The sequence below is a fragment of the Apodemus sylvaticus genome, chromosome 3 (genome assembly GCF_947179515.1).
Source record: "Apodemus sylvaticus chromosome 3, mApoSyl1.1, whole genome shotgun sequence".
NCBI lineage: Eukaryota > Metazoa > Chordata > Mammalia > Rodentia > Muridae > Apodemus > Apodemus sylvaticus.
In genome coordinates, this window is record NC_067474.1 from 10,883,015 (window position 1) to 10,908,269 (window position 25,255).

Genomic DNA, 25,255 nt, shown 5'->3' on the forward strand with positions numbered 1-25,255 from the left:
ATTCTAACTTTAAAATGAGATTTTAATTTTACATTCATTAACACACAATCCATTCACCACAGAAGAAATAATTTACCTATAGAGTGGCCATAAAGTCTGAAGGTGACCGTGCATAGTAAGTGATTTATTGATGTTATATTACAGTGCAGAGAGTATTTGCTGTGTTGTCCTGGTAAATGCACAGTGTGCTGTCTAGGGCGGCTCTGCGTCAAGCAGGGTACCACACAGGCACACCCAGCAGCAGCTCCATGCACCCGTGCTTTTCACCTCGGTCCTGTAGTTCTCAGATGTGATCCCTGGAATCAGCAGGATCAATAGGCATGTGAGGACTATTAAAAGCTCAAACTGGAAGGCTCCACTCCAGCCCTACTGACCCAGAACATTCTCTAAAAGCCGGGTCTGACAAGCCCTGCCAGTGGCTCTGATGCAAGCTAAAGTTTAAGGACCACTGGCTCCAATTGCTTGTTTCTGGTTTCACCAAAGGAGAATCTATCCTTTCAGTGTGTGCTGCATGGCTGTCAGGCTTACCCAATAAAAAGAGAGGCTGATAAATTAAATTTGAATTTCAGATTAAAGAACAAAATTTAGATGAATTATTTCTTTGCAAGTGATTCTCATGTATAATAACCCATGTATTTAAAGGATATGTAACTATTTTGGTACATAGTTTAGTATTAATTGTTACTTCTCTAATATTCAATTTCAACTTCTAATATTGTGTCCTAATTTGTCCTAGCATCCCTGTACCTCCCCTAAGGGTGTATTGATCTGGCCAGAACACAGCACACTCCACAAGAATACATAATCTAGCCCAATTTTAGAAATTATCATCCTTCCAGCCTTTCAGCCCTTTGCGGTCACATGGGTGACCTTCTATTCCTGCCTAGTGAGTCACTAGTCAGTGGTCAGGAGCATGGGCATTATGTAGAGTCACCCAGATTTCCAACTATAGTCACTCCAGTAGAGGAAACATTGGCTGTTGTAAAATAATGCACATCAGTCTCATATGGTTGAATTTTGTTTATGAATTGTGTCCATTTTTCTGTTTAGCAGGCTCCACTGTATGCTGGGTTCCTCATAGATCATTGACTATGGATTGAAGTTATTTTATAGACAGCAGCGGTGTGTGCTGAGGGCAGGTTCATCCCTGAGACCGACCTTTGGCAGTGAGAGAGGTGCAACCAAACTATTTTGAAATCTAAATCTTTTCTGAGTTCTCTTATGATGCCAATAACCTTTTACTTTGAATTTGCTAATATATTTTATCTTTTTAAATGTTCATAAAACGAAGTACACAGAATTTAGTTGTGTAGTGCAGTGAGTTTTAGCAAATATACTTCCACTCCTATAGACAGAATGTTTCCTTCAGTCAGGATGAGATCTTCACCTCTCTTTCAAGCCAATACTCCCTGCAGAGGCAACCACAGCTGATTTTCACCATCAAGAGAAGTCACCCCACCTTCCTGTGCCCAGGGACGTTCTTTAAATTGATTTACTCTCTCTTTTTTTAAACACATTCAAAACATTTTGATCTATAGGAGAGAATTTAAAACATAAATATGTATGTGCAATTTTCTCCTCTAAAGTCTGTGTACCAAAGTCTAAAGATAGTTCCCCATCTCCCACCTTCAAGGTCAGGAGGGGCTTCAGAGATGCATCCTGACGAAGGGCCAGGAACCCCTCCTCAGATGAACCCCAATTCAGAAAGCACATCAGATAGAAGACCCAGGAAAAGAAGTGTTCAGGATCTGTGCCAGCTTGTGGGCGGGGCAGGGTCACCTCTAGTACTTCAGCTGGCCTTTGAAGGGTCCCTATGACACCTTGTGTTGAATTAACTCTTTTCCAACAGATATAAACAAATGCCTACTCTTCCCTTCCTTAGTGAGGGTACCAACAACTGACCAACGAAGTCTACCAGCTCTGGTTTGCTGAAACATTGTACTCATCTGGTTTGCCTACAGAAGGGAGTGACTTGAGTTCTCAAGTGAGTCTATTGTGGCTCTCCCCTTCCCATGAGAGCACATCAGTACGACCTAATCCAAAGCAATAGTATCTTCTCTGACAAGGACGGTAACAGGTTAGGCTTGGAGAAGAGGGTTGAAATGCATCTTGCTGGACCACTCATCCTTAAGCACCCGCTTATTCAGTAACTGGGACCGTGTTGCCTATGCTTCTTATGAGCTCCATGTTGAAGAGTTCCCTTGGGTGGGAAAGAGCTCCTATATCTTAACCAGGGCAGCGGGTACAATAGATAGTGGCACATCTAAATTAAAGGTCAAGGGATATTGCAAATAACTATTCCATCTGATATAAATTAAACATTTACCATGTTATTCAATAGTTTAATACTGTAAACTGTCTACTAGAATAGTACTGAACTATCATCATTTTGAAATTTAGAGTAGAATAGTATTGTCCATGGAGAAACAATGTCTACAAAGAGCCCCTTTTGCCCATAGTCCTGGATAATGGAGGGATAAAAGAACATACAACTCCAAGTACCTGCTATCATTAGCATGGATACCTTAAGAGTATACAAACAATTATCATTTGAGACAAATTTTAAAATATGCATACTATCAGTAAGATGCAGGTTAAATGCAACTCAAAAAAGCCTGACAGTGGCACATGTCTTTAATCTCAATACAAGGGAGGCAGAGGCTGGTGATCTCTGAGTTTGAGGCTAGCCTGGTCTACAGAGTGAGCTCCAGAATAGCCAGGGCTGCACAGAGAAACCCTGTCTCAAAAACAACAAGCCAAACAAAAACGCTGGTGCTCATCAGAGATCTTCACACATATGCACACGTACACACACAGAGGTGGGTGGAGAAAGCAAGAGAAATTATCCTCTGACTTCAAGAATCTAAGTCAAGCTTACATATAAACATTTCTCGGAAGACTCCAAGGCCATGGTTGCCATAAGTGCAGTCCATTTGAGGACACTGTCTCTGCAGACAAAGTCTAATCATTACCACCCTCCCCACACCCTACTCCTTGTAAGCCTTCCTGTTTCACAGCTGTCAAGGTTTTTTGTTGTTGTTGTTGTTGTTGTTGTTGTTGTTGTTGACACAGACTTTGCAGAATTTGATGGCTATCAAAGATTCACCCCTGGGGAACTGAACTATAATACAAACCCAAGGAACAGCCCAGAGCTCTGCTCTGGGTCCTGCTTGTCAAAATGTCACCAGTCTGGCTTTATCTTTGGATCTCTGTATTTATCTTTGCCACTAAATAGATGCAGGTTGGCTCAGGTGAGGGCAAGATCAGTTCAAGACCTTTGGTACACTTAAAGAGGCTGACCACTGCAAACTGTAGACCATGTGCTCCATATTTGGATATCAAATCCTTTCCTAAAGGCAGGCTTAAGTATTTTTTACGATTGTTCAATTGTCTGCAAGAAAAATCCTTATGGGATTCTTTCAGTCTCCTAGAGCAGAAGGTTCGCAACGTGAAGTGAGTCTACATGCCTGGGGCCTTTGCCCTCTTTGTGCCTCACCGTCCATGCCTTAGGTCTCAAGCTTAGGCCTCCCCTAACCCAACTGCTTCACAACATCCATCCAACTTGTAATTCACTTAGCTTCCTAATATCCTGCTTGAGGACTCACCGTGAGAGCAGGTACAGTGTCCTGCTTGACTGTATGCTGAGCCCAGAGCAAATATGCTGCATATATTTGATTGGTTAACTAACTTAATATGCCTAACATTTTCACTTGGGTTCTCTTGGAAGTTGATTACAAAACAGGAATTTGGGTGTAAGCATTTTATTTGGGAAGTAATTCCAGGAACACTGGTAGAAAAGCAAAACAGTGGAGGAGGCCAGTTTATAAGGCACCGCTACTCCAGCAATGATTGGGGATAATCCTTCTGGGGGAGCCAGAGAACCAGCATGGGATATCTATCCACAAAATGGGGGACCACATAGTATATAGCCCTATAGATGTGAAATTTGTAAAATACTTTAATTCACAGAAAAAGCAGAAACAAGATGGAGAACTGACAGTGTCAGGTCCAAAGGAAATTCCATTTTCCCAAATTCTGGCAGTTTGGCAAAAACAAGCATTCCTCAGACACTTGTGAAGCTGGTTAGGCTCTACCAAAGGGAGCCAAGTGGCTGCCTGTGGTGCCTGTTGGCACACCAAAGCTCATGCTGGTCTCCAGGCTCCAACAGTATCCCAAGGCCTGTTATACACTTCAGAGTCCTTCTAGGTCTTTCCACCTCCTCCCCTACCTGAACCTCCTCAGCCACGGGCACCTCTACCCTTAGCTGCTCTTTCTCCCTATAACCCTGCTATTTCGGCCGTGTTCTTCTCACTTTTAGCCAAGCTCTTTTTGCCTTCTTCTGTCTCCCTCCTCCCACTCTCTCTGCTCTCTTTCCCTCTCTCCTTGCCTCACCCCATCTGCTCTGTTCCTGCCCTGTCTCATGGCCTGGTTCACTTGCTGGCCATATTCAGTCTGCTACTTTCTCTCCCTGTTCTGGACTCTTTCAGATGTCTCTGGCTCTTCTCTCTCTCTCTCCAGTCTGAAATATAAGATCACTACCACAATAATTAAATTAAATACTGCTCTAGAGGATGGACTCTGGCTGGCTTCCCAGAAGATGGAGAAGAGTCACTTTTTGCTGAAGTTTATAAAGGCACATCTATAAGGTCACCATATTTCCCATCAGGTCCAATCAGGGGCAAGAACATATCCTGATATAATCCCTGCCCACATACCTCCCGCCTACATGTGATCAAGTACATCTAGTACAGTTGAGTCAAACAAACTTGGTTAGGGAAGTGGAAACTTGTAGCCTATTATCTCCCATAAACAAAACCCTCCGGCATTTCAGGGCAAGGGTCTTACAGGTTAGACACATTTTTGTTTCACAGATCTCTTAGGCACAGTAGTTTAAAACAATTTAAAATGTAACTGCGGCTCTCACACATGACACCAGCTTATTAAGGGAGGATTTAGACTAGCTGCTAATAGGGCTCGAGTTTCTTTTGGAGGGCTAGAAATGCTCAGGAATTAGTAGAAATCTGTACAACATCTTAAGTGCATTAGAATCCACTAAAGTTGTTTGCTTTAATGCAATGAATAAGACATAAACTATACTAATAATAACAATCTCAAAACAGCCATGAGGAAGCTGAGATGTTGGTTCCATTTGGGAGTCAAACCTGTTATGGGGAATAACAGTGTTAATTTCATAACATTTCTGGTAACCATAGTAAGCTGTGGCAACTATGTTGAATGTTCTGGCAAAGATGAGTGGTGCCTTCTGAAGGTGTGAGCCCTGAAGTGGGAAGTGAGACCTGGAAATAGCAAACCTGCCTGGCATGTCCAAGGATAGAAAGCTCATTCCGTGGGGAAGGAGGATTCCCTCAACAGCCCCCAGCACCGAGAAGCTATTCTACACAGATCAATATGGATGACATGTTTACAGAGTCCAATGATCGCAGCTGTAACCCCAAATCAAGTAAAGCTGTTTATAGAGAGGGAAATAAATGGTATTTTCCAAAGAAAGTAAAACTGTGGTTGGCTGAATAACAATCCCCATGCTATGTGCCTGACTTCAAATGCTCAGGGCCTCAAAAGTTCCATGTTAAACTAAAAAGAAGTTATTGCAGGAAATATTAAAAAATTGAACATGCCAACTCTCTGCAATGCTGGATCACACTACTGAGCTCTTGTCTGTCTACCAACTCTCTGAAATGCTGGATCACACTCCTGTGCTCTTGACTGCCTACCCAACTCTCCAGCCACAGGGCTCCTGGATCACAGGACTCCTGCCTCTATCCTCACCCTGCCCCCAGAGAAGCAAGTCTCTGAAAGCTTAATTAACCAATCAGATTAGTGTATCAACAATATCACAGTTTACAAGATGCCAATACAACAATTTCAGAGCCAATTGATAATGATAAAAGCTTTACCCCAATATTTCTAACCTTGTGGGATCACAGCTACTTGGGGATGGAAAACGCCATGAAGCAGCCATCTTGGTTTCTCTCTCTACACTGAGATGTTCCTCTCTCCTCTACTGTTAGCTCTGCTTCCCTTTTCCTTGTCCAATCGCAGGCCTCCCATTGCCCTGATGTGATTGAACAGGGAAAATCCTGCAACAGAAATAACCGTTCTAAGTTTAGGATCTTGAGGTGGGGGATTTGTTCCGGATTATCAGGATAATCCCAATCGTGGCTAAATCTCCTTCCTTTGAGGAGATGTGAACAATATCTACCCCTTCCTTCTATAGTCCCAATAACAAGCCAAATCAGGCAATCACCAAAGTTCACTCTAGGGAACCAAAATATTCACTGGACTTTGTACAGAGCAATTGGTGAGGGACCACAGGTAGGATTGAGGATGGCCTTAAAGCAGCCCCATTGGAAGGTACAGATCCTGGCATGAATTATGACTCCTTCAAGACTGTGTAGGTAGAGTCCCTTCCCCCAGTACCTCCCAACCCAAATCCTATAGCCATTCCCCAAAACCTGGAGGCCATATGAAATCAGGACACACTTGTACACGAGTTAGGAAAAGTGGCTGGTAAGGATTACATGACCCTCCCCTTGCCCTCCTTTAGAGAAGAAATGTGAATAATTAACCAGCCCAGTTATAATATTTAAGAAGTCACACAACTCCTGAGGACAGTGGCTAGTTTAGTTTCCAAGAAAGTCTAGTACAGGATAAAACTCCTGCCTTCAAGCTTCAGGAAGAAGCCAGTTTTGACTTCTCACCTCCACAGCTATAGAAGGAATTGTGTTGTTTTAAGCCACTAAACATAATGCAATTGTATATGAGAGGGCAGAGTAAAAATCTACCAAAATGGTTGCTCCATTAGGGGAAAGATTTTGATGTGTCTTATAAAACCAGGGATATCTTTCATAGAGTGAGGTGTGGTGTGATGGGAGAGGGTGCTTCAGTGGGTAGAGTTTATTTGGGGGCATGGAAAGGGAGTTGAGAAGCAAGTAGAGGCAGAGGAAGAGAAGGGAAAGAGAAGGAGAGAGAGAGAGAGAGAGAGAGAGAGAGAGAGAGAGAGAGAGAGAGAGAGAGAGAGAGAGAAGGGAGAAAGGGGTCAGAGGGAGAAGAAAGTCAGAGAGTCAGAGGCCAGAGTCCCTTTCATAGCAAACCAGGCCTACATGGCTGTTGCTAGCTAACTATTGGGCAGACTGTAGAAGGAATGCCAATAATTTTTATTGTAGATAAGAAAGAGAGAACACTCAGGAGTCTTCTGGAAGAGTCAGAAACCATGACCACAGCAACTCTTACAAAGGAAAACATTTAATTGGGGCTGGTTTACAGTTTAGGGATTTAGACCATTATCATAATGACAGGAAACATAGCAGCATGCAGGTAGACATGGTGCTGGAGAAAGAACTGAAAATTCTGCATTTTGATCCTCAGACAACAGCAATAGAAAGCTGTGGGCCAAACTGGACAGAAGCTGAAGATGATAAAAACTTAAAACCTGTCCCCACCATGACACACTTCCTCCAACAAGGCCATACCTCCTAAGAGTGTCATTTCCTGTGGGCCAAGCATTCAAACACATGAGTCTATTTGGGCCATTCCTATTCTTTTTTTTTCTGATGTATTTTTATTTTATTCGATATATTTTTTTATTTACATTTCAAATGATTTCCCCTTTTCTGGTCCCCCACTCCCCAAAAGTCACATAAGCCCCCTTCCCTCCCCCTGTTTTCCCACCCACCCCTTCCCGCTTCCCTGTTCTAGTTTTGCCAAATACTGCTTCACTGAGTCTTTCTAGAACAAGGGGCCACTCCTCCTTTCTTCTTGTACCTCATTTGATTTGTGGATTATGTTTTGGGTATTCCAGTTTTCTAGGCTAATATCCACTTATTAGTGAGTACATACCATGATTGATCTTTTGAAACTGGGTTACCTCACTTAGTATGATGTTCTCCAGCTCCATCCATTTGCCTAAGAATTTCATGAATTCGTTGTTTCTAATGGCTAAATAGTACTCCATTGTGTATATATACCACATTTTTTGCATCCATTCTTCTGTTGAGGGATACCTGGGTTCTTTCCAGCTTCTGGCTATTATAAATAGGGCTACTATGAACATAGTGGAGCATGTGTCCTTATTACATGGTGGGGAATCCTCTGGGTATATTCCCAGGAGTGGTATAGCAGGATCTTTCAGAAGTGACGTGCCCTGTTTTCTGAGGAACCGCCAGACTCATTTCCAGAGTGGTTGTACCAATTTGCAACCCCACCAGCAGTGGAGGAGTGTTCCTCTTTCTCCACATCCTCGCCAACACCTGCTGTCTCCTGAGGTTTTTTTTGTTTTGTTTTGTTTTTAATATTTTTATTTTCTATATTCTTTGTTTACATTCCAAATGATTTCCCCTTTCCCGGATCCTCCCTCCCCATATGTCCCATAAACCTTCTTCTCTCCATCCCTTCTCCAATCACCTCCCTCCTTTTTCTCTGTCCTTATATTCCCCTCCAATGCTAGATCAATCCTTTCCAGGATCAGGACCCTCTCCATACTTCTTCATGGGAGTCATTTGTTATGCAGTTTGTGCCTTGGGTATTCAGGGCTTCTGGGCTAATTAATATCCACTTATCAGAGATTGCATTCCATGTGTATTCTTTTGTGATTGGGTTACCTCGCTTAGGATGATATTTTCCAGATCAAATCATTTGCCTAAAAATTTTGTGAATTCATTGTTTCTAATTGCTAAGTAGTATTCCATTGTGTAAATATACTCTAAGATGAAGAACTGACAAATGGGACCTCATAAAATTACAAAGTTTCTATAAGGCAAAGGACACTGTTAAAAGGACAAAACGGCAACCATCAAATTGGTAAAGGATATTCACCAACCCTACATCTGATAGAGGGCTAATATCCAATATATACAAAGAACTCAAGAAGTTAGACCCCAGGGAACCAAATAACCCTATTAAATAATGGGGTACAGGTCTCCTGAGTTTTTAATCTTAGCCATCCTGACTGGTGTAAGGTGAAATCTCAGGGTTGTTTTGATTTGCATTTCCCTGATGACTAATGAAGTTGAGCATTTTTTAAGATGTTTCTCCGCCATTCGAAGTTCTTCAGGTGAGAATTCTTTGTTTAACTCTGTACCCCATTTTTTAATAGGGTTATTTGGTTTTCTGGGGTCTAACTTCTTGAGCTCTTTATATATATTGGATATTAGCCCTCTATCTGATGTAGGGTTGGTGAAGATCTTTTCCCAATTTGTTGGTTGCCGATTTGTCCTTTTGATGGTGTCCTTTGCTTTACAGAAACTTTGTAATTTTATGAGGTCCCATTTGTCAATTATTGATCTTAGAGCATACGCTATTTGTGTTCTGTTCAGGAACTTTCCCCCTGTACCGATGTCCTCAAGGTATCTTCCCCAGTTTCTTTTCTATTAGCTTTAGAGTGTCTGGCTTTATGTGGAGGTCCTTGATCCATTTGGAGTTGAGCTTAGTACAAGGAGACAAGGATGGATCAATTCGCATTCTTCTGCATGCTGACCTCCAATTGAACCAGCACCATTTGTTGAAAAGGCTATCTTTTTTCCACTGGATGTTTTCAGCTCCTTTGTCGAGGATCAAGTGGCCGTAGGTGTGTGGGTTCATTTCTGGATCTTCAATCCTGTTCCATTGATCCGCCTGCCTGTCACCGTACCAATACCATGCAATTTTTAACACTCAGTAGTATTACTTGAAGTCAGGGATACTGATTCCCCCAGATGTTCTTTTACTGTTGAGAAGAGTTTTAGTTATCCTGGGTTTTTTTGTTATTCCAGATGAATTTGAGAATGGCTCTTTCTAACTCTATGAATAATTGAGTTGGAATTTTGATGGGTATTGCATTGAATCTGTATATTGCATTTGGCAAAATGGCCATTTTAACTATATTAATCCTGCCGATCCATGAGCATGAGAGGTTTTTCCATTTTTTGAGGTCTTCTTCTATTTCTTCTTCAGAGTCTTGAAGTTCTTGTCATACAGATCTTCAAAGAACCACACAGGTGAGACTACCATAGCCCAGACTGGCCTGGAACTTACTATATACTATATGTAACTTAGGCTGCCCTGGAAACCATGGCAACCGTCCTTTCTCAGTCTCTGGAGTGCCACACTCAGGAATTCCTTTTTTTTTTTTTGTAATATTTCAAAATGCCATACTTATACTTTGTATAAGTATCTTTATTTCCTCTTCTTGGAATAAGATATATTTAACTAGAGGATATGCATGTTCATCTAAATAAATAGAATGTTCCTACTTACCTTTTAGATTTAAACTTATAAATTATATCATGCTAAGTAAAAAAAAATCTTACCAGATTATTGGCATATAAAAAAGTAGAGAAACTCCAAGAAAATAATGTTTACAACTCTAAAAATACTAAGAAATCTAGCAACTTAAATAGCAGTAACCCCACTGTATATCAGCAAATAACAGAATGTGCATGGTGGGGGTGAAGGGAGAGGGCTGCCGGGCCTGAAGGTCTCTGTGTGAGGTCTAGTGGTAACACTGGAGCATCAGAGAGCTGTGGAAAAACCGGGAAAGACTCCCCAATATTTAGAGGGCATAAATGAAACTATGTTCTAATGACATTTAGTAAGAGCTCCTCAGAGCTCGTCTGGGGTCCAGTGAACTCTACACTGTCACCAGTTAGCAGAAGATAAAATTCAATCATGGCATCCCTGTGCTTAAGATGTTCTGAGATTCTTAGGTTAATAGGAGTCAAAAGCCTACATTATAATCTCAGAGCATGCAAGGCTCCTGAGGATTTGGTCTCAGCCTCACGCCACATTCTCCATTGTACTGGAAATAGCCAACATCTCAGGGCCTTTGCAAATGTTATTCCTCTGGTTGAGGGAAGCAAGTCCTTGTTCTCATTAATATCTGTTTTCTGTGCCTAAATCTCTTCCCAATGCAGTTTATGCTACAAGAGATGATCCACTTGGGTGTCAGCACCCAGCAAGCACAGTCTCAGCACAGGTCGTGAACACAAAACCCGGATACTCGTCACTCTGACAGTTTGGTAGCCCCGTGGGATGTGGGAAACGTCAGGACCTGGCATCAGTCTCATAACCATGCTTTGCCCTGAGCTATCAGCAATAGTCATTTGTCTCTGACCTAAGTAACTCCTGTCTCTTGCTACCTATAGGAGTCACTACCAAGCTAACCAGTTAGCTATCAAGTCTAGTGAATCCCAGATTCTCACAGATTTTCAAGGTTTCCTAGGTGTGGGGCTTCTTATGAGGATGTAGAAGTCAACCTTGTGAAGGAAAAAGGTGGGGTGGAGAGCAACGTGCCGCAGGCTCCTGCAACTCCTCGAAGAGTCGTGGCCTGCCATAGAATTAGATCTAAGATGTCTCACAGAACACGGATGAAATAGCAAAAAGGAACCCAGGTCAGGGTGGTGGGTGCTTCCCCCATCTTCATAGAAGTCCTAACAGGTGACAATGCTCCCCCAACTAATTCTGAATTACCTAATCAGACAGGGCTTTCATTGGGGGATGGTGTTGGTGCAGCAAGATAGAGTTGGCAGAGGATTTAGGGGGTTGGATAAGTTTATGCGCTAGCCGGGTAGTGGTGGCGCATGCCTGTAATCCCACCACTCTGGGACGCAGAGGCAGGCGGATTTCTGAGTTCGAGGCCAGCCTGGTCTACAGAATGAGTTCCAGGACAGCCAGGGCTACACAGAAAAACCCTGTCTCGAAAAAACCAAATCCAAAAAAAAAAAAAAAAAAAAAAGTTTATGCGCTTGGCAATAAACTCAGATCTGCACCCTTGATGCTAGTCTGTGGAATCTGATTCCCCAGAATTCATCACGTGACTCCATTGCCTCTCAACACCTATCCTCGATCCTGTTCCCACATCTTCTATCTGTAATCCCACAATGTTTGTTCAAATATATATGTTCACCTAGCAGAGCACGGATTATGACACACAGGAAATGTTCAGAAAAACCAGTAAATAAAAGAAAATATGTCTAGTTTAGTTAAGGTCTGTGCTCTAATAGGTGCATTTTTTTTTTTTTTTGTTCTAACTAAAACTGGACCCACTGAAGTGGAGCGCAGGAAATGAAGCACCCCTCCTCCTCTGCTGCACTCCCTGAGTGACTGGACTCTGAAGACAAGAGGCTCTGAGAGCCGCAGCAGGAAGTTCCTTCCATTTTCCCTCGTGTCCATTAAATTCAGCTACCGCGATGCTACTAACAACTCAGAGACTTTAAAATGTTCGTTTATTAAAAAACATCTGTTTGTAGTCTAGGGAACTGTGGTTTTTATCCTTGGAATTAAGGGCTAAATCTACATTTTGAGGTTTCTTTAGTAAGGTTTTTTTTTTTTTCTTTTTGTCTGAATGTTTAAAACTGAGGGGGAGTTGAAAATTTCATTAATTATTCAATTCTTTTCCCATGATTTTTTTTTCAAAATTTTCAGCCAGAAGGCATGGCAGTACATTAATAAAGTGGGAAAAAGGAATAAATCAAGTCTCATTGGTTATAAGCAGATAAAGAGAGACTAAGGGAAACAGAAGCCCGAGAAGTGAGCATACTATGAAGCAGCAGACATCCCACCAGCTGAAGTACAGTCAAAACTTGTCAGATAGCTCACTGTATTTAAATCACAAACTGAACTCAGATTCTAATATTTGAAATCGAATTGGTATTGATAAAGTGCACCTTTTGTTTTGAAAGTATCTGTATAGGCAGGGCTCGCTCAGTTCCCGCTGGAAAGGGCCGGCCGCTGAGTGGACGGGGACACCCTGACCGGGTACCCGCTTGTCCCCGTCCGAGCTGGTAACCCGTGAGGCCGCACCAAGCTTATGATAACACGGTTTATGCTCTGAGTAAGCCACATTCCCCACACGCTGACTCCAGGGTTTGGTGTGTGCAGAGGGTTAAAAGGCGATCAGAAGTTTTGCCAAAACATTCCAGTATGAGAAACTGCTGAACACTCAACCTTGATCTGCTTTCTTTAATTTTATTATAGATTTGAAAGTGGAAAAGTGGATCAGTAGAAACGTCATTAATCAGGTGATATAAGCATTGGGGAGGGGAGGATTTCTTCCAACAATTTGGAGAAAAATATTCTACACATCCTAGTAAAGGTGTCATCTAGGGAGGCCTCCCTCCTCTGAGGAGGAGGAGGAGAGGAGGAAGGGGAGGTGAGAGGGAGGGACCGGAAGGAGGAGAGGGAGGGGAAGCTGTGATCAGGATGCAAAGTAAACAAATAACTTAATCAATAAAAAAATTACGTTTTTTAAAGCATCAGCTATGCGGCTGCGGCCCTGCTACTCCTCAGACCAGAGTGGCTGACGTACATCATGGGGCTGAGGAAAGAGATTAGACACCTCCAGGCACCCAGTTCTGCTTGTTCTGATGACTAAGAAATGGAAGGAGAGAAAGGCTGTGTGCATTCTTGGCCGCTGCCAATGGTATCCTGTGAGACCCACCCGCCCTTCACACACAGCCATAAGCAGTGTAGCACTTACTGTGTTAAAATCTCATCTGTAAATTATAACTCTCTACACACACGTTCATTACCAGCCAGAGACCACAGCATAACCATAGTGAATCATTATCCTTCGTGAATTGAAAAGTTGATTGAGAGAGTCAGAAAGATGAACGGAGGAAATGTTGAAAACCACAACACAAGAAAAAGGAAAGCAAACTGGCCAGTCGTAACCATCCCTCCCCTCAGACACCCCTTCCCCACTAGGCAAAGCCCCCCACATTTCCAGTCCTCTCCACACAGCTGGAAGTGGCCAACTGCAATGTGTTTTGATATGTTCTCTGCCACAAACTGACCATATGTATATATGTATATATCCATAAACTTGTCTCAAGTGACTCATGCTGGGGACATAGACGATATGCAGAACATTGACAGCATCACCTGCAGGTCACCCGAAAGAAATCTGAAGCCCCTTAGAGTGGCTACAACGCCTCTGACCCAGTCCTCCCGTTAGTGCACGCATCCACTAACTGTCAGTCTGAGTAATTCTGGTGGTTTCATTTCTGTTTTTCAAAATGGGGAAATAACTAACAAGTGAAAGTTGCTTCGCACTTCCTCATTTGTAGGGTCAGCAATAGGCTCAAAAGTTAGACTCATCTATTGACTGCCCCACTTGAGATTTACCAACAGCACACAAGGCAGGGCCTTGTGGTAGATACTACAAGGACCTGCAGCTCCTCCGCCAAAGGGTGAGAAAGAGGGGTCATAGCAATGTCCTCACACATGTTTCTTAGGAGAAGTAGGCTTACCATGGGCCTTAGACTGGCAACTACTCTAGAGCCACTAACAAAATGGCAACATCCCAGTGGCCTTGAATGTGTAGCCTCCAAAATCTTCCTTCTTAAGGCCTCCAAGTATTGGGAATGCATTTAAAAGTTCCAACCAAGAATGTACATGAATCTGCTTTAAAAACTAAAATCTAATTTAAAGGGAAATTGTAAATATGTGTGTGTGTGTGTACATATATATGTATATAATAAGTTTAATAAAACAGTAAATTGATGAATTGCTATAATGGGCAATTGCTAAGAGTGTCCTAAAGGACATCATTCGTCCTGGTCAATGCATAGATATAATTTGAAGTCCAATTATCCTGAACCACATTTCTCAGGTAATTCCTAGTATCCCATGGCTGTTAGCTGCATCAATATGCTTCTGTTTGGCCAGGCTTAAACTGTCACAGCCATCTTTGACTCTTTTCATGACACCCCTCCCCACATCAGCAGCTGCCCAATCCCATTATCTCCCTGATTTTTGTCAGCACAGCAACCTGAAGGTTCCTATCCTGCCAACCTGCTTCTGCTTCTCGCTGTGGCTTTAAATGGTCCCAACTTCCCGGCCCTCCCTACTTCCATCCATTGCACAGCAGAGTTGGGTTTATCTGTTTACTGAATCACTTAGGTTATAGAATCCTCCCACTCTAACCATCCTCCTACATCCCACTGCCTCCAGCAAATGGACTCCATCCAGTTAAGACAGAGAGCTTTTTCAACCTCTCTCTGGTATCCTCTGAATGATAACTAAAAACTCCCTGTTGCAAGTACTCTACTACATTCTGAGGCAGAAGGCTGGCCTGAGTGACCTGTAAGGTCATGAGTAGCACACAAGCTGTAACGAGAAAGAAAGTAGTGGCTTGGAAGAAGCATCAGCTGTGCCCAGGGAATGACCCTGGCCTCCTTGGAAGTGGGGAGAACATTGCCACCAAGTATTCACAAGTACACATCTAAGAGGATAGCTGTGCTCCAACACAAGGTCAAGGGAGTGAACACTGTGGCATCTGGGGATGCTTTTATAGACTCGTGAGACAGAAAACAAACCATTGCTCTGTGTGGCTTCCAGGATGCCTTGTGTAGAGTTTTCAGACTTTTAATTCTTCTCTTTGTCTTAGCAAGAGTTCGTGTGTGTGTGTGTGTGTGTGTGTCCTTAAGCTATGAGTATATATTTTACAAAGTATGTGGCTTGTGGCTAACAGTGTACCACAAACACAAAAGAGAGAAAATCATGAAAATCACATCCAAACTGCTTAGGACGATGCACTAAGCTCTTCTCGTCTTGATGCCGACTTTTCTTCTGGCCTCCATATTTCCCCCTTGAGTCTTGAAGGCCACACTTTTTCCTTGGACCCTGGAACTTTGCATACAGAGAAAACATCATGTCCTCTTGTCGTCTGTGTGCTTTTATCACGCCCCAGTCCCAAGAGTGTCCCCTCTCGTGTTTTCCCTGACGCCTCTAGGGAGAGGTGTTTGTCCCCACAGCTCTTCCTATCTCCATTACAGCTCACGCCCTCAGATATGCAGCTCATTGCCCGGCACTTATCGCCGAGTCACTGATGGCGGCGTGTCTGTTTCCCAGGAACAGAGGCTCCACTTTGTCTCAGCATTTCTCCAACACCTAGGAAAGGATAACCCCTTAATAAATATTTCTAGGGTTGTTTGGGGGTTTTCCCTGTTTTTCATGCCACCTATGGCCTGTTGTTTATTAGATTTTCAAAAATTATCTTTTGAAATTCTTCTCCAAACTACTTTGCCTTCCCGACTTCCCATCCAGTGTCTAACCACCCAGTCCTAACCTGCTTAGCTTCCACAGTCAGATGAGAGTAAGCATATCTGGGAGCACATCTGGGGAGGTCTGGCTACAGATACCTTTTCTACCTCTACCCATGACTCATAGGAGCCAAAGGATTTTGGGGGGGATATATATGTAAACATATATGTGCATTCATATGTGTGCACATGTGTAGGGGCTGCACATATGTGTATGTTTGTGTGCACGTGGTAACTAGAAGTCAACCTGAGAGTCCTTCCATGGGCATTGCTCCTCAGGTGCCATCCATCTTGGTTTTCTGAGATAGGATCTCTCAGGCTGGAGCTTGCTAAGTGGGATAGGCTGGCTGGGCAGTGAGCCCTGGGCTGCAGTTTCAGGGTACACAACCACACCCAGCTTTTTTTAATGTGACTTAATCCTAGTGATTGGGTAGCAATCACTTTATAAAACAAACTCTCACCTCAGCCCCGCCCCCTACTCTAAAAGTCTTTTGTTTAAGATACTCACCACCTCACAGTGATAGGCATCTACCGTCCCTGATGAGGCACTTCCATCTTTTTCCAAGTCACCCCCTCCCAATATACAGATAAGGTGTTTGTCTCTGAAATCATATATTTCCGTTATATAGTTCTTAAAATGGTGGCAAAAACTAGTCTGGATTGTAGTTATTTGAGTTCATTTTACTTCATCTCAAGGTAATAATCATTCTCAATCAGGAACAATGCCTAATTCTCTCTCTCTCTCTCTCTCTCTCTCTCTCTCTCTCTCTCTCTCTCTCTCTCTCTCTCTCTCTCTCTCTGCGATGTGTGGATAATACATCATGCACAAAAGTACACACTTTACCACCTGCATTAGCAAACAAGATGATGCAGATGTCTTGTATAATCTATTCACTGTATTCTATTTACATTTAACATCATACAATAAAATTAAAGAATGCTTTGTGCAATATAGTAGTTCTAACACTTTCCTGGTACATTATTCACTTGTTACAATGTGTAGCAAATTTTTGTGTCATATGCTTCACACAATACAAACATGCCTATTTCATGAAATAGAATTTCATGACTCTACATAGATAGTATTATCTATTTCCTTCTCCTCTGAAATGTGAAAATTATGATTTAAGAAGCAATATTGCATTACATCCTAGCATGAGTCAATTCCCCTTCAGGCAAACATAGTTTCTCCTCTTTGCTTTAGCTCACATATCTACTATGGTAATTGTTTCTATGGCTTCATAATTAGATGTTTTCACATTTACCTCCCCTGACAGATTTGAACTCCTCAAGGCTAAGAATTAAAGACTATCAGGTTATAATTAGTGGGTATACATAAATAAACTGCTTAGTTTCTTTACCCGTTTTACATACACACTTGTACAGCTATACTGTAGGGTAATGTTACCTATAACTGTAACTGATAGAATGAGAGGACTCCCTAAAAACAATACTTTTATCCTAAAAATGTATTTGCAAAATGACTAGAGCAGGAAAAATTAAAGATATCAAGACTTGTTGCCCTCAATTTGTAAGTTAATATAAAATACTTAGAAGTAATAATGAGAGCTCCAGCCTGATTCAATTAACACAGTACTTTCTAGTTTGATCTTAATGGTCTATAGCTTGATATTATTTAAGTACTATGGTAGCAACACTGGTCTTCTATACAATTTAGAGCAGTGTTTCTCAAACATGAAGTACAATAATCCTCCAAGTTCACTAATTTGCCCCAAGATTAGATTAGTGTCTACTGCTCTAGTAGCTAAATACATAAAAACCTTAAGGAAACTTGAGCATGATAGTACACATCTTCAGTTCTAGCACTTGGGAGGCAGACAAAGGCGGATGTCTGTGTGTTAGAAGCCAGCCTGGATGACAGAAATGTCCTAGGCCAGATAGAGCTACAGTGAACCCCTTTTCCCAACAACACAAAACAAAATGTAAGGAAAATCACAAATGCCTTATGCTTATTGTCTCAGAGGAATTAAAATTCAAACTAAAAATTCTAATTAGAGTCAAATAAAGTGGCAGAAATGAATGAAATCCAAGTCCGTTAGTGATATGATTAGGCCCCTTGAGTGAAGCCAGATCACCATCAGCATTGAGACAGTGGGACCTCTTGTTCTTGGGGAACCCGTGGTCTAAGTGTATCTTGGCCTCAGAAATCATTTCCACTGCTTTCACTATTCAGGTTAAATTATTTGTTCCCCTTACTCCCTCCCCCCTCCAAGTGGCCTTTATTTTCCCATCTGACATTTCTATCAAAATGCCATGTCCATGGAATTAGATACAATCCACCACTGGAAACAAACAGACCCACAGATGCAGTTAAAAAGAATTTATTTCCCCCTTAGAAAACTGACCCAGATTTACCAGCAACTGGCCCCAGTTCACCCTGACAATGCTTCAGGACCCCACTGGCATCATAATTCTGAAAAGCACGTATAATTCCACCCTGAGTTTTACTATGTGGACTATGCTTAGCACAGATGTTATTAGTTATATCATCTGTTGTTTGTTTATTACAGGCCTTGAGAGTTAGAGTAGCTCAGTGGTGCTGGACGCCTACCCAAATAGCCGAAGTAGAAATATACACTGCCGCACACCAGTGCTCTGCTCTGAAGCACATCTGTCAGTGAATCACAATTACTCTTCTGTGATCATTTTAGATTCTCACCAAACAGACCATCATAATTGACTCAAAGGCCCACCTTCCTCACAAAGATGAGTTCAAAATATGGGTTTGACATACAGTTCCAGGAAGTATCTTCTATTGTAAATTTTTGAGCTTCTGTAGAAATCCATTCAAAGTAATATAAGAAGCTTCTAAGTTTGTATATAAGTTCACACTTTTAAAATATTAGTAAGATGAGGCATCTCCGAATTTCTAGAATGAAGATGATTTGGTCAGAGAGGAGAATCTTCTATGTTCTTATATTTGATTATCAGGTATCTTTTAAAGAAATTTGCATCTGTGTTCATCTAAGAGATTTGTTTATAATTCTCTGTATCTCTCCTTGTTAGGTTTTTATCTTTTGGCGTCACAATAATACTGATTTAGAAATGTTTTTTTCTGTCTTATAGAACAAACTGAGGAGTACAGATGTTAGTTCATTTTTAAGCTCAGCTAAGATTCTGGGTTGGATTCTTCTTGCCTCTGGCTTCTTTTAGTTGGGAGGTATTTAATTACTCTTTCCATCTCGCCAGTTATAAAGAATCTATTTAAATTATTGATGTTATTTTGGTTTAACTTTGATAGGTCATATGCATCTAGAAATTCATCATTTTCTTTTAGGGTTTCCAGTTTACTGGAACATAAAATTTTTTCAATATCTGTTATAATGCCTCTCTTTTCTTTTTTAAGACAGGGTCTCTCTATAGAGCCCTGGCTATCCTCAAACTTACTATATAGATGAGGGTGGCCTCAAACTCACAGAGATCTGCCTGCCTCTGCCTCCCGACTGCTAGGATTGAAGGCACATGCCACAACTCCCAGACAATGACTTTGTTTCTAATTTGATTAATTTGCCCACCCTTGGTTAATTTTTCAGTATTTTCAAGGACCAAGTCTTTGTTTCCTTGCCACTTTCTATTGTTTCATTTGTTTGTTTCTGTTTCATTAATTTCAGCCTTGATTTTATTATCTCATCCCATCTGTTGCTTGGGATATTGGTTGCTCCTTATGTTCCAAGGCCTTGAGCCATTCTTAGTCTATTAATCTGAGATTGCTCCTTATTTTTCTATTATTATTATTATTATTATTATTAGAGTGCTCTGTCTGCATAGACACCTATACAGCAGAAGAGGCATCAGATCCCATTATAGATGGTTTGAGCAACCATGTGGTTGCTGGGGATTGAACTCAGAACTTCTGAAAGAGCAGTCAGTGTTCATCGAGCCATCCTCCCAGCCCCAGATTATTTGTTTGTCTGTTTGTTTGTTTGAATGTAAACACTTAGTACCATAAAGACTCTCTTCATTGTACCCTATAAATTTTTTAGTATGTTGCATAGACTTAAGTACACAGACAAATGGATCATCTTACTAGATGCAGAAAGGGCCTTTGATGAAATCCAGCATCCCTTCATGATAAAAGTCATAGAAAAAATAGGAATGCAGGGGGGCATATCTCAACATCATAAAGACAATAAATAGGAAGCTCTTACCCATCATCATCATCTCAGAGAAAACTTGAAGTATTTACATTAAAATCAAGAACAAGCTCGCCATCTTTGTCCCCAGCCAGATGAGACAGGCGACCACAGACCTCTGTGGACACAGACAACCGAGCTTTGGGCTGCCACCTGCACCTAGGGCCTAGGAGAGCAGCCGTTCCTCCCCAGGTGTGGGGTCGGTACCCTGCGGGATCCCCACTGCCATCCTCGCTCTCTGACAGAGCAGACGGGCAGTACCAGGTTCAGTCCACAGAGACAACCAAAGTATAACATTGCTTGGGGCAGGACATACCAGGGCTCCAATGACACCCAAGAGGAGCTCAGCACATCAGCAATCTGTGCCAGGGGAAACCCAGCCATCCAGTGTTGTGAAAATAGACTTATACACTCAAAGGAGGTTGAAGCGCCAGCCAATGACTAGACCAACTAATACCAGTGAGAACTAGATGGCAAAAGGCAAACATAGGAACGTTACTAACAGAAATCAAGGCAATATGGCAGCACCTGAACCCAATTCTCCGTTAACAGCAAGTCCTGGATACCCCAACACACCAGAAAAACAAGATTTGGATTTCAAAGCATGGCTCATGATGCTGTTACAGGAACACATGAAGGACATAAATAAATCTCTTAGAGAAATTCAGGAGGAAATGGATCAAAAGTTAGAAACCCTTACAAGGGAAACACAAATATCATTAAAAGAAATTCAGGAGAATATGGGTCAAAAGATAGAAGCCAATAAGGAGGAAACGCAAAAATCATTTAAAGAAATACAGGAGAAGTTTGGTCAACAGGCTGAGATCCTGAAAGAGGAAACACAAAAATCTCTTAAAGAACTACAGGAAAACACAAACAAGCAAGTGAAGGAGCTGAGCAAAACATATAAAGGAAGACCTATCAGAATCACACCAGACTTCTCACCAGAGACTATGAAAGCTAGAAGATCCTGGGCAGATCTCATGCAGACTCTAAGAAAACACAAATGCCAGCCAAAACTACTATACCCAGCAAAACTCTCAATCACCATAGATGGAGAAACCAAGATATTCCATGACAAAACCAAGTTTAACCAATATCTTTCCACAAATGCAGCCCTACAAAGGATAGTAGGAGGAAAACACCAATACAAGGAGGGAAACTTCATTCTGGAAAAAGCAAGAGAGAAACCTTCTTTCATCAAACCCAAAAGAAGATAACCAATCAAATATAAAAAACATCAAAAATGACAGAAAGTAATAATCACTATTCCTTAATATCTCTTAACATCAATGGACTCAATTCCTCAATAAAAATACATAAACTAATAGACTGGATATGTAAACAGGACCCTACATTTTGCTGCATACAGGAAACACACCTCAGTGTCAAAGACAAACACTATCTTAGAGTAAAAGGCTGGAAGACAATTTTACAAGTAAATGGTCTCAGGAAACAAGCCAGAGTAGCCACTCTAATATCAGATAAAATTGACTTTCAACCTAAAGTCATCAAAAGAGACACTGAGGGACACTTCTTGCTGGTCAAAGGAAAAATACAACAAGAACTCTCAATCCTGACCATCTATGCTCCAAATGCAAAAGCACCTTCATTCATAAAAGAAACTTTACTAAGGCTCAAAGCACACATTGCACCTAACACAATAACTGTGGGTGACTTCAACAGTCCACTCTCCTCAATAGACTGATCAGGAAAACAGAAACTAAACAGGGCCACAGTGAAACTACTTGAAGCTTTGGACCAATTAGAGTTAACAGATATATATAGAACATTTCATCCTAAAACAAAAGAATATACCTTTTTCTCAGCATCTCCTTCTTGAGATCTTCTCCAAAATTGATCATATAATTGGTCACAAGACAGACCTCAACAAATATAAGATCGATCTAATCCCGTGCCTCCTATCAGATCACTATGGAGTAAAATTGGTCTTCAATAGCAACAAAATCAACAGAAAGCCCACATACACATGGAAACTGAACAATACTCTACTCAATGATACCTTGGTCAAGGAAGAAATACAGAAAGAAATCAAAGACTTTTTAGAATTTAATGAAAATGAAGATACAACATACACAAATCTATGGGACACAATGAAAGCAGTGCTAAGAGGAAAACTCATAGCCCTGAGTGCCTCCAAAAAGAAAATGGAGAGAGCATACACTAGCAGCTTAACGACACACCTGAAAGCCTGGAACAAAAAGAAGCTAATTTACCCAGGAGGAGTAGAAGACAGGAAATCATCAAACTCAGGGCTGAAATCAATCAAGTAGAAACAAAGAGAACTATACAAAGAATCAACAAAACCCGGAGCTGGTTCTTTGAAAAAAATCAACAAGATAGATAAACCCTTAGCCAGACTAACCAAGAGGCACAGAGACAGTATCCAGATTAACAAAATTAGAAATGAAAAGGGAGATATAACAACAGAAATGGAGGAAATTCAAAAAATCATCAGATCCTACTACAAAAGCCTACTCAACACAACTGGAGAATCTGGAGGAAATGGATAGTTTCCTGGACAGATATCAAACATCAAAATTAAATCAGGATCAAATAGATCATCTAAACAGACCCATAACCCCTAAAGCAATAAAAGTGGTCATAGAAAGTCTCCCAACCAAAAAAAGAACAGGACCAGATAGTTTTAGTGCAGAATTCTATCAGACCTTCAAAGAAGACCTAACACCAATACTCTGCAAACTAGTCCACAAAATAGAAACTGAAGGAACACTACTCAACTCATTCTATGAAGCCACAATTACACTGATACCAAAACCACACAAGGATCCAACAAAGAAAGAGAACTACAGGCCAATTTCCCTTATGAATATCGATGCAAAAATACTAAATAAAATTCTTGCTAACAAAATCCAAGAACACATCAAAACAATCATCCACCATAATCAAGTAGGGTTCATCCCAGGGATGCAGGGACGGTTCAATATAAGGAAATCCATCAATGCAATCCACTACCTAAACAAACTCAAAGGAAAAAAAACCACATGATCATTTCATTAGATGCTGAGAAAGCATTTAGAAAATTCAGCATACTTTCATGCTGAAAGTCTTGGAAAGAGCAGGAATTCAAGGCCCATACCTAAACATAGTAAAAGCAATATACAGCAAACCGGTAGCCAACATCGAACTAAATGGAGAGAAACTTGAAGCAATCCCACTAAAATCAGGGACTAGACAAGGCTGCTCTCTCTCTCCATATCTTTTCAATATAGTACTTGAAGTTCTCACTAGAGCAATTAAACAACATAAGGAGGTCAAAGGGATACAAAGGAAGAAATCAAATTATCACTATTTGCAGATGATATGATAGTATACTTAAGTGACCCAAAAAACTCCACCAGAGAACTACAGCTGATAAACAGCTTCAGCAAAGTGGCTGGTTATAAAATCAACTCAAGCAAATGAGTAGCCTTCCTATACTCAAAGGATAAACAGGCTGAGAAAGAAGTTAGGGAGATGACACCCTTCACAATAGCCATAAACAATATAAAGTATTTTTATACTTTATAAACAAACATATAAAAGATCTTTATGAGAAGAACTTTAGGTCTCTGAAGAAGGAAATCGAAGAAGAACTCAGAAAATGGAAAAATCTGCCATGCTCTTGGTTTGGCAGGATTAATATAGTTAAAATGGCCATCTTGCCAAAAGCAATATACAGATTCAACGCAATCCCCATCAAAATCCCAACTCAGTTCTTCTTAGAGTTAGAAAAAGCAATTCTCAAATTCATCTGGAATAACAAAAAACCCAGGATAGCTAAAACTATTCTCAACAGTAAAAGAGCTTGTGGGGAAATCAATATCCCAGATCTCAAGCAATACTACAGAGCAATATTGTTAAAAACTGCATAGTATTGGCACAGCAACAGACAAGTGGACCAATGGAATAGAATTGAAGACCCAGAAATGAATCCACACTGCTATGGTCACTTGATCTTCGACAAAGAAGCAGAAAACATCCAGCCTTTTCAACAAATGGTGCTGGTTCAACTGGAGGTCAGTATGCAGAAGATTGCGTGATAAGAATTGATCCATTCTTATCTTCTTCTACTAAACTCATCTCCAGGTGGGTCAAGGACTTCCACGTAAAACCAGACTCACTGAAACTAATCAAAAAGAAACTGGGGAAGACCCTTGAGGACATGGGCACAGGGGAAAAGTTCCTGAACAGATCACCAATAGCTTATGCTTTAAGATCAAAAATTGACAAATGGGACCTCATAAAATAACAAAGTTTCTGTAAGGCAAAGGACACTGTCAAAAGGACAAAATGGCAACCAACAAACTAGGAAAAGATCTTCACCAACCCTACATCCTATAGAGGGCTAATATCCCATATATACAAAGAACTCAAGGAGTTAGACCCCAGGGAACCAAATAACCCTATTAAAAAATGGGGTACATATCTACACAAAGAATTTTCACCTGAAGAAATTCGGATGGCTGAGAAGCACCTTAAGAAATGCTCAACGTCATTAGTCATTAGGGAAATGCAAATCAAAACAACCCTGAGATTTCACCTCACACCAGCCAGAATGGCTAAGGTTAAAAACTCAAGAGACAGCAGGTGTTGGCTGGGATGTGGAGAAAGAGGAACACTTCTCCACTGCTGGTGGGGCTGTAAGATGGTACAACCACTTTGGAAATCAGTCTGGCGGTTCCTCAGAAAACTGAACGTGACACTACCGGAGGACCCTGCTATACCACTCCTGGGCATATACCCAGAGGATTCCCCAGCACGCAATAAGGACACATGCTCCACTATGTTCATAGCAGCCTTATTTATAATAGCCAGAAGCTGGAAAGAACCCAGATGTCCCTCAATGGAGGAATGGATACAGAAAATGTGGTATATTTACACAATGAAATACTGCTCAGCAATTAAAAACAATGAATTCATGAAATTTGTAGGCAAATGGTTGGAACTGGAAAATATCATCCTAAGTGAGGTAACCCAATCACAAAAGAATATACATAGAATGCAATCACTGATAAGTGGATATTAACTATCCCAGAAGCT